The sequence below is a fragment of the Phyllobates terribilis genome, unplaced genomic scaffold (assembly GCF_046119375.1).
Source record: "Phyllobates terribilis strain yellow unplaced genomic scaffold, ASM4611937v1 Scaffold_134__1_contigs__length_4944459, whole genome shotgun sequence".
Taxonomy (NCBI): domain Eukaryota; kingdom Metazoa; phylum Chordata; class Amphibia; order Anura; family Dendrobatidae; genus Phyllobates; species Phyllobates terribilis.
Genome location: NW_027362894.1, coordinates 2,017,501 through 2,032,459, shown reverse-complemented (window position 1 = coordinate 2,032,459; position 14,959 = coordinate 2,017,501). Strand labels below are relative to the sequence as shown.

The 14,959-nt window shown below is 42.3% G+C and overlaps 3 non-coding genes and 1 pseudogene across 3 annotated transcripts; all 4 read left to right on the top strand.

The window, feature by feature from the left end:
• The first annotated feature begins 832 nt into the window (after positions 1-832).
• LOC141204159 (U2 spliceosomal RNA) lies at positions 833-1,023 on the top strand. The gene has a single exon (XR_012275130.1). It is a non-coding gene; the product is annotated as a U2 spliceosomal RNA (small nuclear RNA).
• A 6,070-nt stretch (positions 1,024-7,093) lies between these two features.
• LOC141204396 (U2 spliceosomal RNA) lies at positions 7,094-7,294 on the top strand (annotated as a pseudogene).
• Positions 7,295-8,409: 1,115 nt separating this feature from the next.
• Positions 8,410-8,600, top strand: LOC141204175 (U2 spliceosomal RNA). Its single transcript, XR_012275145.1, has one exon. It is a non-coding gene; the product is annotated as a U2 spliceosomal RNA (small nuclear RNA).
• A 1,115-nt stretch (positions 8,601-9,715) lies between these two features.
• Positions 9,716-9,906, top strand: LOC141204116 (U2 spliceosomal RNA). The gene has a single exon (XR_012275088.1). It is a non-coding gene; the product is annotated as a U2 spliceosomal RNA (small nuclear RNA).
• The last annotated feature ends 5,053 nt before the right edge of the window (positions 9,907-14,959 follow it).

Sequence of the window (14,959 nt, the reverse complement as noted above, 5' to 3'; positions counted from 1 at the left end):
TCACCTAAATAACTACAGGTGGTGAGATAAGCTGCACAATATAATTGACCTTTCAGTATATTGTTGCACACACACCATCTATTTAGCAAATGCCCTTGTTATCAACAGCAGCCTTTTAAACTCACCTGAGCTAACAGGTATGTGCGCTAGTTACTCTGCTGCGCTTAAAATTTCTTTTTTGGTTTGCTACAATGCCTTTTCTGAAACGTTGTCTCCTTCTGCTGGAACACTGACTTCTTTCATTTAATGCCTGCAGACTATAAAAGAGAACCCAACCCAAAAAGTTTGGTTGATTAGTCTGTGGCATTCTGTTAAACTGTTGCTTATGGCGGTCTCTGTGAGCTTCTCAGCGACATTCAGCCAGCCAGGTATCCTGCCTGCAGTAGATGGAATGTGGCAATGGAACGCTGGCTGCGTGTGTCATAATAGGCTCTGAGCCTTTATATACCTGTGCACAGCAGCAGCCACCTTCAGTCTGCTGCTGGACAGCCAGCAGCAGCAGCAGCAGGAGAGGTATGTAATCAGGAGCCCTCCTGCTAAGGGTAGACAGCTGCTCGTTCCACCCCACCCCCCGCCTTAATTGGTTCTCCTCCCTTCCAACGGTGTTGAGGCGGGTGGGAACAGCAGGGGGTGAAGGTGCTGTGTTTAAAGAGGTGGAGTTATGCAGATCTAAAACGCGTGGATTGCAGCAGCAGCAAGCCGAAAAGTGCAGGCATGTAAGGGATCTAGAGGTTGACAACATGTCTTCTTAACGGGAGTCCAGGAGCTCATCTCCACAAATGGACTTTTCAGGATCCTTGGGTGGCTCCGTAGTTTGAAACCAATTCTGGTTATCGCTTCTCGGCCTTTTGGCTAAGATCAAGTGTAGTATCTGTTCTTATCAGTTTAATATCTGATACGTCCCCTATCTGAGGACCATATATTAAATGGATTTTTAGAACAGGGAGATGGAAAAAGAGCTTGCTCTGTCCACTCCACGCATTGACCTGGTATTGCAGTATCTCCAGGACCGGTGCACCCCTTCTTTAATGCAGTTTCTAAAATCAGAAAGAATTGAATTCAATGTTTTTTGTTCATTTTGCTTGTTTGTCGGATTTTGGGATGGACTCTTTGGCTTTGCTTTTCTTCTCCTCATTGGATTTTTCATGTTCAAAGTTGCAGAAGCCAGATTACAAGCTCATTTTGGTTCAACTTCAGCAACTGTGCATTGCATTGCCATGTAATGTGATGCAATGCTATCTTTCTAGCTCTCCCTTTTTACTTCCTTTTGGATAAACAGACATATTAGGCAAGCATTTTGGAGCTTTCACCTAAATAACTACAGGTGGTGAGATAAGCTGCACAATATAATTGACCTTTCAGTATATTGTTGCACACACACCATCTATTTAGCAAATGCCCTTGTTATCAACAGCAGCCTTTTAAACTCACCTGAGCTAACAGGTATGTGCGCTGGTTACTCTGCTGCGCTTAAAATTTCTTTTTTGGTTTGCTACAATGCCTTTTCTGAAACGTTGTCTCCTTCTGCTGGAACACTGACTTCTTTCATTTAATGCCTGCAGACTATAAAAGAGAACCCAACCCAAAAAGTTTGGTTGATTAGTCTGTGGCATTCTATTAAACTGTTGCTTATGGCGGTCTCTGTGAGCTTCTCAGCGACATTCAGCCAGCCAGGTATCCTGCCTGCAGTAGATGGAATGTGGCAATGGAACGCTGGCTGCACGTGTCATAATAGGCTCTGAGCCTTTATATACCTGTGCACAGCAGCAGCCACCTTCAGTCTGCTGCTGGACAGCCAGCAGCAGCAGCAGCAGGAGAGGTATGTAATCAGGAGCCCTCCTGCTAAGGGTAGACAGCTGCTCGTTCCACCCCACCCCCCGCCTTAATTGGTTCTCCTCCCTTCCAACGGTGTTGAGGCGGGTGGGAACAGCAGGGGGTGAAGGTGCTGTGTTTAAAGAGGTGGAGTTATGCAGATCTAAAACGCGTGGATTGCAGCAGCAGCAAGCCGAAAAGTGCAGGCATGTAAGGGATCTAGAGGTTGACAACATGTCTTCTTAACGGGAGTCCAGGAGCTCATCTCCACAAATGGACTTTTCAGGATCCTTGGGTGGCTCCGTAGTTTGAAACCAATTCTGGTTATCGCTTCTCGGCCTTTTGGCAAGATCAGTGGTGGTTTTCTGCTGCTGGTGTTGTTTGGAGGGCAGTTGTGACTGGGGTTCCCCCTTGTGGGGCCCTAGTGTGCGATTGAGCGGCGATTGTGTTTATCTGCTGTAAAAATGGTGGAGAAAACACGTGGATTAGAGGACTCGGTCCGTCTGAAGGTGGCTGCAGGTCATGAAGGAGAAATCGGTTTGGACCAAGTTTGCGTTGATGTCTTGAAGAACATTAATGGCTTGAAGGTAACGGATGTATTGGCACTGCAGGATTTTCAGAAACAAGGAATTTATGATATCACTTTTGTTTCTTTGAGTATTTGCCAGAGAGTCTACATGGAGTTGGTACGAATGAAGGAAGAAAAGGAATTGAAATGCCTAGAGTTTATTGCACTGGAACCTCTGTTCCAGCAGACATATAAGTATGTGGTTGTGCACATGTATAACCCTAAAGTTCCGGATGAGACTGTTTCCAATTTTTTAGCTCGGTATTGTAGTGAGGTTAAATTTTTGGGAAGAATGAAGAACAAATACAATTATCTAAATGGCAAGAGGAGATATGTTGTAAAACTGAGACCGGATGATAGAGCTATTGGGGGTGCCAAGAGCATTCCTGCACAGTTTTCTATCGGAGGAGAAAGGGGATTTTGTTTTTATAATGGACAGATGGAATATTGTAGGAAGTGTCATGAGTTTGGACATGTTCAGAAAGATTGTCCAGTGCAAGGTGATGTTTGTAGAGGTTGTGGGAAATCTGGGCATGTTGCAAGTGGTTGCCCAATGAATAAGGTGTGTGATTTGTGTGGACATGCAGATCACCTTGCAAGGAAATGTAGATTGTGGGCTCAGATTCCTAGGTCACAGGTGGACGCTGAAGAGAGGCAGAAGAAGACTCGGCAGGAAAGTGGGGAGGAGGGCGAAGGCTCAGACTCAGAGGGGGAAAGCCAAAAACAAGATGGTGGTAGGGGAAGAGACCATGCGGTGCCCAAGATGGAGGAAAAGGGGCGGAGCCAGAAGAAAGTTGGTTTGAGGGAGGGGCTGGAAGTAATAAACAAAGTAGCTGATGTGCATGGCCCGGGTGATGGGATGGATTTGTCTAATATGGCGGAGTCAGTGAATCCTGTTTTGGGAAGAGATGGGGGTGAGGAAATGGAGGTTTTGGAGGAGGAGGATTCTGATTCGGATGGAACTATAACCCCTCAGCAGCGTGATAGGGTTAACAGTGATTGGAGTGAAAATGAGGAGGAAGATGATGGCAAGGAGGAGAGTTATGCCTCCGTGATTAAAAGAAGTAAGGTGGAGGGGTGTTGGTCTGGGGGGCAGGAAGATCCAGTCTCCCTAAGACCAGGTTATTCTAACAGGGACTCGAGTTCTGAGTCGCCTGATATACGTAGAAAAGTGGGTGGCAGGAGTGGGTTTTCTCCTGGTTCATGATGGATCGGGTATGGTGGAGATTTTTTCCTGTTGTTATGATGGCGTTGTGTGTTGCTTCTCTGAATGTACGAGGGATTGGTTCTGCTTGTAGGAGAGCAGGGATACTGGAGTACATTGAGAGTGTGAATGCAGATATTGTCTGTCTGCAGGAATGTGTAATTAAATCTGCCCCGCATGAGAGTGAGTGGAATAAGGGGCAATCTTTTTGGTCCCCATGCTCAGAAAACAGGAATGAAGGGGTGGGCATTTTACTGTGTAATTCCAGTCTAAAGGTTTTAGAGTTTAAAGTAATCATACCTGGGAGATGTTTGTTTTTATTAGTGGATTTTTTAGGTCAGCGGGTACGGGTTTTTAATGTTTATGCCCCTGCTGATAAACAAGCAAGAGTTGGGTTTTTGGAGTCTCTAAAGTTGTTTTTACCAGGCAGAGACTTCACTATAGTGGCTGGAGATTTTAATTGTGTCAGATCCGCAAAAGATCGTAAGAGCTCTACGGAAGGTAGGACTGATGTTACGTCTAATATTTTAAATCAGATTGTGCAGGATTTACGCTACACGGATGCTGGTCTGATGGTTGGGCCAAGTGATAAGTTCACATACATATCAGACAGTGGACGTAGTGTTTCCCGAATTGACTATGTTTTTATGTCTGAAGGGATTAAGGTGGCCAAGTGCAACCACGTGATGACGACTTTTTCTGACCACAAGATGATAGTGGTAGATCTGTGTATAGCTGAGTCCCTGGCTTTTGGAAAGGGACTCTGGAAGCTGAACGTAAGCCTGCTGGAAGAGGAGAGTGTTAAGGTTGGTTTTAATAAAGTGTTTTTGTCTTGTGTGTCTGAACAGCACCTTTTTAAAGATTTGCTAGAGTGGTGGGACTGGGCTAAAGAGAAATTTGCATGTTATTTTAAAGGGGTGTGTTTTAGGAGAGCGAAAGCCAAAAGGGATCATGATGCTGCTGTTATTTCAAAATTGGAAGTACTCCATAAGTTTAAGAGAGCGGGGATGGAGGTGGATAAAGAGATTGCAGATTTGAAGGACGAACTGAAGAAGATACTTATTGAAAAAGGGAAGACTATTATGTTTAAGGCAAAAATAAAGCACATGGAGGAAAATGAGCAATGTTCGAGATACTTTTTTAAAAAATGTTTTAAACCTAAAGGGGTTTTTAAGTCTGTTTTTTCTCCTGCAGGGGAGGTATCTGGGGATGAGATGATTGGCAGTATTCTTTCCTTTTATGAAACACTCTTCTCTAACGATAGTAGAGCCAGTGATGCGGAAATTAATGATTATTGCAAAGTATTAACTAATAATATTCCTGAGGAGAAAATTGGGTTTTTAAGTGAGGAGGTTGGGAAAGATGAAATTAGACGGGCAGTGGATGGCTTGGCGAAAGGCAAGACGCCAGGCTGTGATGGTCTTCCTGCTGAATTTTATGTTAGATTTTGGGATATTATAGGTGTGGAGTTTTCCCGGGTGGTGCAATATGGTTTTACTCATGGGATTTTATCGGTTTCTATGCGTAGGGGGATTGTTACGCTGATTCATAAGAAAGGGGACATGAGGGATATTAAAAATTGGAGGCCCATAACATTGTTAAACAGTGATTACAAAATTATTTCTAAAATTGTGGCTGGTAGACTGGCAGATGTGATAGGTGATATGGTGGGGGAGTATCAGGCATGTGCAGTGCCTGGTAGGAAAATTTCAGATAATTTGCTGCTTCTAAGAGACTTAATTTATCAGGCTAATTTGAATAAGAATGCTCTTTTGTTACAGTCGGTGGACCTGGAGAAAGCCTTTGATAAAATATCACATAGATTTTTGTTCTCTGCTTTAAGTCACCTTGGTGTTCCGGATAAATTATTGATGGTCATTAAGAGTTTTTATTGTGGGGTCAGTAGCCAGATTTTAGTTAATGGGCATGTGAGTTCCAGTTTTAATATTTTATCGGGAGTTAGGCAGGGTTGTCCCCTGTCACCAATTCTTTTTATCTGTGTGGTGGAGGCCCTTTTAAAAAGTGTGCAAGTTGACAAGTGTGTGGCTGGTGTTTTTATTCCTGGGGGATCCGGGGGTCCAGTCAAGTCTTTAAGTTATATGGATGATATTGTTTTTACTTGTGGTTCACAGGCGGATCTCAATAGAGTGAATTTGCACGTAAGGATTTTTTGTTGTGTGGCTGGTATGGCGGTGAATTGGGGAAAGTGCCAGCTTTGTAATTTTGGGAGGCAGGTTGAGGTTAACGTGGCAGGAGTGGAGAGTAGGGAGGAAATTGAGGTTCTTGGTGTCATCTTTGAGAAGGAACTGAAAGGGAAAAGCAGCCTGAAGATTCTAGAAGACAAAATGGATCAGAAGTTGAACTTTTGGAAACTAAGGAACCTGTCGCTGAGAGGGAAAGTGCTGGTAATCAAGTCTGTGATTCTCCCGCTTCTGCTGTACACTGCTTTGATTTTCCCACCTGCTGTGCTTTGGACAAAGAGAGTGACAAGGAAACTGTTTGTGTTTTTTTGGGGATCCAAAATGGAGAAACTAAGAAGAGGAATGGTTATGTGTTCTGTGGAAAATGGGGGTTGTGATTTTCCTAACATTGACTTATTTTTAAGAATGCATTATTTTTTGAACATTTATAAATTATCCCAGTGCAATAACAGGACTGCGGACATGTGCAAATATTTAGCAGGACGGCTTTTCCAGAAATGGAGCTGGTGTGAGAAGGATTTAAGAAAACCAGTTTCGTTTGTGATACCGTTTTTTTATGTGGTGCTTAGGTCCTTCTATGATCAAAATGGGATAAGCTCCATGGTTAGACCGGACAAAAAACTGATTGTCTCAGGTATTAAGAAGAAGGAGATGTTATGTGATGTGCCGTTTTGTAATAATGCACAGTCTGGACAGGTGTGGAAGCTTTTTTTCATGCGTGGAATCAGCAACAGACAGAAGGATGTAACCTGGATGGCGTTGCATGGATGCTTGCCAACAAGGGCTTTTTTGAATGACCGGGGGATAAAGGTTCAAGAACTATGTCCTAGGGAAGGTTGCAATAAGGTGGAAACAATACAGCATATTTTTTGGGACTGTTTTTTTGCTAAAAAAGTTTTTACCTTGTTGTCACGTATGTTTGTTGCTTTAGTTGGTTTTCATTGTTTCGATTTTGAAAGGATTTTAATAGGTCAAGATTTTAAGTACTCGCAAAGGAAGCGGGCAAGCTGGATTATTTTTGTCATATATAAAGAGGTTTTATGGGACGTTCGGAATTTGGTGATTTTTAAAAAGATTGTTTTTTCCCCCATGGAATGCAGAAAGATTTTTCTTGCTAGACTGTTTTATGCCTATTTATTGGATAAAAAGAAGTATGGTGAGACAGCAGCAGAAGCACTCTGGAACTTTTCACATTGGACTTCTTACAGTAAGTAACAGTTAATTGCAGGGTTGTGTTTTTTGGGATTTTGTTTTTGTTTTTCCGAATGATGATTTGAGAACCCGTTATGTGAATATGCGCTATGATGCATAAATTAATGTGGGTCTTAATCTGAGGAAAAAAAAAAAAAAAAAAAATCTGTTCTTATCAGTTTAATATCTGATACGTCCCCTATCTGAGGACCATATATTAAATGGATTTTTAGAACAGGGAGATGGAAAAAGAGCTTGCTCTGTCCACTCCACGCATTGACCTGGTATTGCAGTATCTCCAGGACCGGTGCACCCCTTCTTTAATGCAGTTTCTAAAATCAGAAAGAATTGAATTCAATGTTTTTTGTTCATTTTGCTTGTTTGTCGGATTTTGGGATGGACTCTTTGGCTTTGCTTTTCTTCTCCTCATTGGATTTTTCATGTTCAAAGTTGCAGAAGCCAGATTACAAGCTCATTTTGGTTCAACTTCAGCAACTGTGCATTGCATTGCCATGTAATGTGATGCAATGCTATCTTTCTAGCTCTCCCTTTTTACTTCCTTTTGGATAAACAGACATATTAGGCAAGCATTTTGGAGCTTTCACCTAAATAACTACAGGTGGTGAGATAAGCTGCACAATATAATTGACCTTTCAGTATATTGTTGCACACACACCATCTATTTAGCAAATGCCCTTGTTATCAACAGCAGCCTTTTAAACTCACCTGAGCTAACAGGTATGTGCGCTGGTTACTCTGCTGCGCTTAAAATTTCTTTTTTGGTTTGCTACAATGCCTTTTCTGAAACGTTGTCTCCTTCTGCTGGAACACTGACTTCTTTCATTTAATGCCTGCAGACTATAAAAGAGAACCCAACCCAAAAAGTTTGGTTGATTAGTCTGTGGCATTCTGTTAAACTGTTGCTTATGGCGGTCTCTGTGAGCTTCTCAGCGACATTCAGCCAGCCAGGTATCCTGCCTGCAGTAGATGGAATGTGGCAATGGAACGCTGGCTGCGCGTGTCATAATAGGCTCTGAGCCTTTATATACCTGTGCACAGCAGCAGCCACCTTCAGTCTGCTGCTGGACAGCCAGCAGCAGCAGCAGCAGGAGAGGTATGTAATCAGGAGCCCTCCTGCTAAGGGTAGACAGCTGCTCGTTCCACCCCACCCCCCGCCTTAATTGGTTCTCCTCCCTTCCAACGGTGTTGAGGCGGGTGGGAACAGCAGGGGGTGAAGGTGCTGTGTTTAAAGAGGTGGAGTTATGCAGATCTAAAACGCGTGGATTGCAGCAGCAGCAAGCCGAAAAGTGCAGGCATGTAAGGGATCTAGAGGTTGACAACATGTCTTCTTAACGGGAGTCCAGGAGCTCATCTCCACAAATGGACTTTTCAGGATCCTTGGGTGGCTCCGTAGTTTGAAACCAATTCTGGTTATCGCTTCTCGGCCTTTTGGCTAAGATCAAGTGTAGTATCTGTTCTTATCAGTTTAATATCTGATACGTCCCCTATCTGGGGACCATATATTAAATGGATTTTTAGAACAGGGAGATGGAAAAAGAACTTGCTCTGTCCACTCCACGCATTGACCTGGTATTGCAGTATCTCCAGGACCGGTGCACCCCTTCTTTAATGCAGTTTCTAAAATCAGAAAGAATTGAATTCAATGTTTTTTGTTCATTTTGCTTGTTTGTCGGATTTTGGGATGGACTCTTTGGCTTTGCTTTTCTTCTCCTCATTGGATTTTTCATGTTCAAAGTTGCAGAAGCCAGATTACAAGCTCATTTTGGTTCAACTTCAGCAACTGTGCATTGCATTGCCATGTAATGTGATGCAATGCTATCTTTCTAGCTCTCCCTTTTTACTTCCTTTTGGATAAACAGACATATTAGGCAAGCATTTTGGAGCTTTCACCTAAATAACTACAGGTGGTGAGATAAGCTGCACAATATAATTGACCTTTCAGTATATTGTTGCACACACACCATCTATTTAGCAAATGCCCTTGTTATCAACAGCAGCCTTTTAAACTCACCTGAGCTAACAGGTATGTGCGCTGGTTACTCTGCTGCGCTTAAAATTTCTTTTTTGGTTTGCTACAATGCCTTTTCTGAAACGTTGTCTCCTTCTGCTGGAACACTGACTTCTTTCATTTAATGCCTGCAGACTATAAAAGAGAACCCAACCCAAAAAGTTTGGTTGATTAGTCTGTGGCATTCTGTTAAACTGTTGCTTATGGCGGTCTCTGTGAGCTTCTCAGCGACATTCAGCCAGCCAGGTATCCTGCCTGCAGTAGATGGAATGTGGCAATGGAACGCTGGCTGCGCGTGTCATAATAGGCTCTGAGCCTTTATATACCTGTGCACAGCAGCAGCCACCTTCAGTCTGCTGCTGGACAGCCAGCAGCAGCAGCAGCAGGAGAGGTATGTAGTCAGGAGCCCTCCTGCTAAGGGTAGACAGCTGCTCGTTCCACCCCACCCCCCGCCTTAATTGGTTCTCCTCCCTTCCAACGGTGTTGAGGCGGGTGGGAACAGCAGGGGGTGAAGGTGCTGTGTTTAAAGAGGTGGAGTTATGCAGATCTAAAACTCGTGGATTGCAGCAGCAGCAAGCCGAAAAGTGCAGGCATGTAAGGGATCTAGAGGTTGACAACATGTCTTCTTAACGGGAGTCCAGGAGCTCATCTCCACAATTGGACTTTTCAGGATCCTTGGGTGGCTCCGTAGTTTGAAACCAATTCTGGTTATCGCTTCTCGGCCTTTTGGCTAAGATCAAGTGTAGTATCTGTTCTTATCAGTTTAATATCTGATACGTCCCCTATCTGGGGACCATATAATAAATGGATTTTTAGAACAGGGAGATGGAAAAAGAGCTTGCTCTGTCCACTCCACGCATTGACCTGGTATTGCAGTATCTCCAGGACCGGTGCACCCCTTCTTTAATGCAGTTTCTAAAATCAGGAAGAATTGAATTCAATGTTTTTTGTTCATTTTGCTTGTTTGTCGGATTTTGGGATGGACTCTTTGGCTTTGCTTTTCTTCTCCTCATTGGATTTTTCATGTTCAAAGTTGCAGAAGCCAGATTACAAGCTCATTTTGGTTCAACTTCAGCAACTGTGCATTGCATTGCCATGTAATGTGATGCAATGCTATCTTTCTAGCTCTCCCTTTTTACTTCCTTTTGGATAAACAGACATATTAGGCAAGCATTTTGGAGCTTTCACCTAAATAACTACAGGTGGTGAGATAAGCTGCACAATATAATTGACCTTTCAGTATATTGTTGCACACACACCATCTATTTAGCAAATGCCCTTGTTATCAACAGCAGCCTTTTAAACTCACCTGAGCTAACAGGTATGTGCGCTGGTTACTCTGCTGCGCTTAAAATTTCTTTTTTGGTTTGCTACAATGCCTTTTCTGAAACGTTGTCTCCTTCTGCTGGAACACTGACTTCTTTCATTTAATGCCTGCAGACTATAAAAGAGAACCCAACCCAAAAAGTTTGGTTGATTAGTCTGTGGCATTCTGTTAAACTGTTGCTTATGGCGGTCTCTGTGAGCTTCTCAGCGACATTCAGCCAGCCAGGTATCCTGCCTGCAGTAGATGGAATGTGGCAATGGAACGCTGGCTGCGCGTGTCATAATAGGCTCTGAGCCTTTATATACCTGTGCACAGCAGCAGCCACCTTCAGTCTGCTGCTGGACAGCCAGCAGCAGCAGCAGCAGGAGAGGTATGTAATCAGGAGCCCTCCTGCTAAGGGTAGACAGCTGCTCGTTCCACCCCACCCCCCGCCTTAATTGGTTCTCTTCCCTTCCAACGGTGTTGAGGCGGGTGGGAACAGCAGGGGGTGAAGGTGCTGTGTTTAAAGAGGTGGAGTTATGCAGATCTAAAACGCGTGGATTGCAGCAGCAGCAAGCCGAAAAGTGCAGGCATGTAAGGGATCTAGAGGTTGACAACATGTCTTCTTAACGGGAGTCCAGGAGCTCATCTCCACAAATGGACTTTTCAGGATCCTTGGGTGGCTCCGTTGTTTGAAACCAATTCTGGTTATCGCTTCTCGGCCTTTTGGCTGCGATCTGTAGTGGGTTGCGTCATTTGGCCAAGGTGATCTAGGTGGATCTTTGCACTCGGCCTTCTGGATCTTGGTCCAGCTGCTGCTATTGGGTGTGGAGCAAAGTCTAGATTTGCCTTTTCTTCCTGGAGGACGGTTCTTTTTCGTGGTGTGGAGGTCGGTAGGACGAAGAGGATTGAAATCCGGGTGGAGCTGCGATCTGCTGTGTCGTTTTTTTTCCTGATCATCTGTGGAAAAAGAAGGAGGAAAAGAATATGGAATTGAAGAGGCCATTTGGAGGTAGGAGGGAAAATCGGGAGAACAATTCCAATGACTATTTTTCAGAGGATTATCCTTTGAAGGATACACTCCGTTTGTTGGTGGCTCCTGGTTATCGGCAGGAAAAGGATTCCGAGTTTATCTTCAGAGAGATTTGTAAATTTCTGAAGATTGAAAAGGAGGAACTTTTTTGTTTTCAATCCTTTTTTTCGAGAGGGATATATGATTTAACTTTAATGGGAAACTCTCAGTGTGAAAGAGCCTATACTCTCTATGAAGTTAATAGGGAGAACGAGCTTTTTGTTGGAGTGAGAGTGATTCCCTCCTTTCAGTTCTCCATGAAACTGCTAACAATACATTTGTTCAGTCCATTTGTTACTGATAGTGAAGTAATAAACTATCTAAGTGCATATTGTGAGAAAGTTATCCCAAGAAAACGTGGGGAAACTAGGTTCGGAGTGTGGAACGGAAAAAGGGTTTTTCTGGTAGCCTTCAAGAAGGACCCAGAAGAAGAAGGTGGGGTACTTAGACCACCACCAAATGTCTATGTTAATCGTAGCCGTGGATATCTGTTTTTTTCGGGTATGCCTAATTATTGTTATGGGTGCCGTAAATATGGACATTTGGATATTGTGTGCAAAAAGTGTTGTAGGTGTCCCGGTTCAGCTCATCAGGAGGATGCATGTCCAAATAAGAAGAAAGGAGGCGAGGAGGAGATGGATACTTCATCAGAACATCGGCAGAATGAAGCCGAGGATGGTGAGGAAGCAAGTGAAAAGAGAACTGATGAGCAGGAAATGGAGGAGGTGAGAAAAGTAAAGAAGAAGAAAACACCGGAAGAAGAGAAGAGAAAGAAAGAAGAGAGAGGGAGGAGGTCGGAGGAGGATGAGAAAAGAAAGATGGAAGAAAGGAAGAAGGAGAAGGAGTTAGAAGAAGATAAGAACAGAGAAGAGCAGAAGAAAGAAGGTCGGGAGAAGGAAGAGCAGAAGAAAGAAGAAAAGAAGAAAGAAGAAAAGAAGAATGAAGAACGGAGGATTGAAGAATTGAAGTCTGTGCTGGTGGGTGTGGGACAATTAATGCAGAGAGTCCCTCCACCAAGCAAAGAGAGTAATATAAAAGAACAAGGGGGTGAAGTAAAAAAGGGAGGCGCAGGGGGAAAGGTGGTGGTAGAGAAAAGTCAAAGCCTGCCTGCAATAGGGCCTTCCCCTAGGGGGTTTTTATCTCAGAGTATACCCTGTGGTCAGGAAAGGATGGATTCATCAAAAATTTTGAAAAGAAGTGTAGATGATAAAGAGCGTGGTGTAGGGCCATGTGTAGTAAAAGTATTTGCTTGTGAAAAGGATTTTGACATTTCCAGTACATCAGAGTCGGAAGGGCTGAGTATCGATGAAAGTGCTTTGCAATCCGATGAGGGCGGGGGAGATAGCCCGGTGCCTGTCACTAAAAGATGATCAGGGCGGCTTCCCTGAATGTTCAGGGTTTCAATGACTTATATAAAAGAACTGTGATTTATGACTATTTTAATAATGAAAATTTTGATTTTGTATTTCTTCAAGAATGTAATTTGTCAAAGAAGTTAAATTATGATTTTTTACGGGGTATATGGAAGGGTAATTTATGTTTTTCAGGCGGGAATGAATTCAGAAGTGATGGGGTTGGTTTTATATGTTCCAGGGAATGGGAGATTACCAACTACGAAGAAATATACCCCGGTAGGATTCTAAGAGTGGATGTAGAAAGGAATGGGAAGAAATATAGATGTTTTAATATTTATGCCAATACAGAAAAAGTTTTAAGGTTACATTTGTTTGAAATTTTGCAGCTTTTTATCCCAGGTGTAGTTCCAGTAATTTTAGGGGGAGATTTTAATTGTCAACTAAATAATGTAAAAGATGGTTCGGTTTCTTGTCTCAAGGGTATTTTATCTTCTTTTAACCTAAAAGATGCTTGGTGGTTGGACGGGCAGAAGAAGGAGTATGAAATTACTTGGGAAGGAAGAGGTTGTTCCTCGAGAATAGATTATTTGTTTATATCCAAGGATTTTACTTGTTCTAATTTTAAAACGCATAAAGCACCTTTTTCTGATCATAGAATAATTGAATGTACACTGATGGTAGAGGCGGATGAGGGAAAAAGGGCGTCTCATTGGAAACTGAATGTATCATTGTTACAGCATAAGGAGGTAAGGGAGGATTTTAAATTTTTCTTTGAGAAACTGAAATTAGAAAAGAAATGTTTTGACTCTACTTTTAAATGGTGGGACTACATGAAAAAGGAAGTTAAATTATTCTTTATGGAAGTAGGCAAGAGGAAAGCTGCGGATAAGCGACAGTCATACAATAACCTTAATGCAAATCTACAGTGTCTGTATCAGTTTAGGAATAATGGAGTTAATGTGGAGGAGGAAATTATGGTGACGAAGGAAAAAATTCAAAAATGTCTGAGAGAAAAAGGAAAAGAAATTATCTTTAATTCTCGTGTGAAGGTGTTGGAGGAAGACGAGAAATGTACTAAATTCTTTTTTAAAAAAATCTGTGAGAAAAAGGCCTTTATGGGGGTTTTAGAGGGGGAAAGGAGTTTGGAGGGGAAAAAGATGAAAGTGAAAGAATTTTATGATAACCTGTTTTCAGCAAAAAATACAGATAGGTCTTTGAAGGAGCATTTTTTAGGAGGGTTGGATAAATGTTTTACTAAGGAAAATAAATTATTATTATCAGAGGGTATTTCAAAAGAAGAAGTTTTTAATACAGTTAATACATTGCAAAACGGTAAGACACCAGGGTCGGATGGGTTACCCATTGAGTTTTATAAAATATTATGGGATATTGTGGGGAATGAATTTTATGAAATGTTTTTAAAAGTTGAGTCTTTATGTCGTGTCCTGGAGTCATGGTTGGAGGGGGTAATTGTTTTATTATACAAAAGAGGTGATAGAGAATTGCTAAAAAACTGGAGACCGATTACTCTTTTAAATACAGATTATAAAGTTTATGCGAAGCTGTTGGCAAATAGATTAAAGAAAGTGGTGAGTTCGGTGATAGATATAGACCAAACGTGTGCAGTTCCAACGCGGAAGATCAGTGACTCGTTGATTTTAATTAGAGACATAATATGGGATGTTTCCGATAGAAGACAGAAGATGGCGTTAATTACTCTGGATTTTGAAAAGGCTTATGATAGAGTCGCCCATGATTTTTTATTCGATGTTTTAAGGAGAATGGGTTGCCCGGATGATTTTAGTAAACGTATTAAATCCTTGTATCAAGCATGTTTTAGTAAAGTATCTGTAAATGGGTTTTTATCTGGAAGTGTAAAGATTAATTGTGGGGTGAAACAGGGATGCCCCTTATCCCCTATTCTTTTTATCTGTGCGATTGAGCCTCTTTTAACTGCTTTTAGGAAAGACAAAGTGATTAATGGTTTTTTTATTCCTGGGAGTTGGGGAGAGCAGGTTAAAGTGGTGGCTTTTATGGATGATGTGACTGTTTTTGTAAAAGATTTAAGAAGTATGAATAGGGTTTTAAGAACGGTTGAATGGTTTGGGGCGGCATCAGGTTTTAAGATCAATTTGGAGAAATCTGGTGTTTTAACGATGGGCGGTTTTATCTTAGAATCCGATTGTAAATTATTGAGAGTCTTTGAAGCAAAGATTTTAGG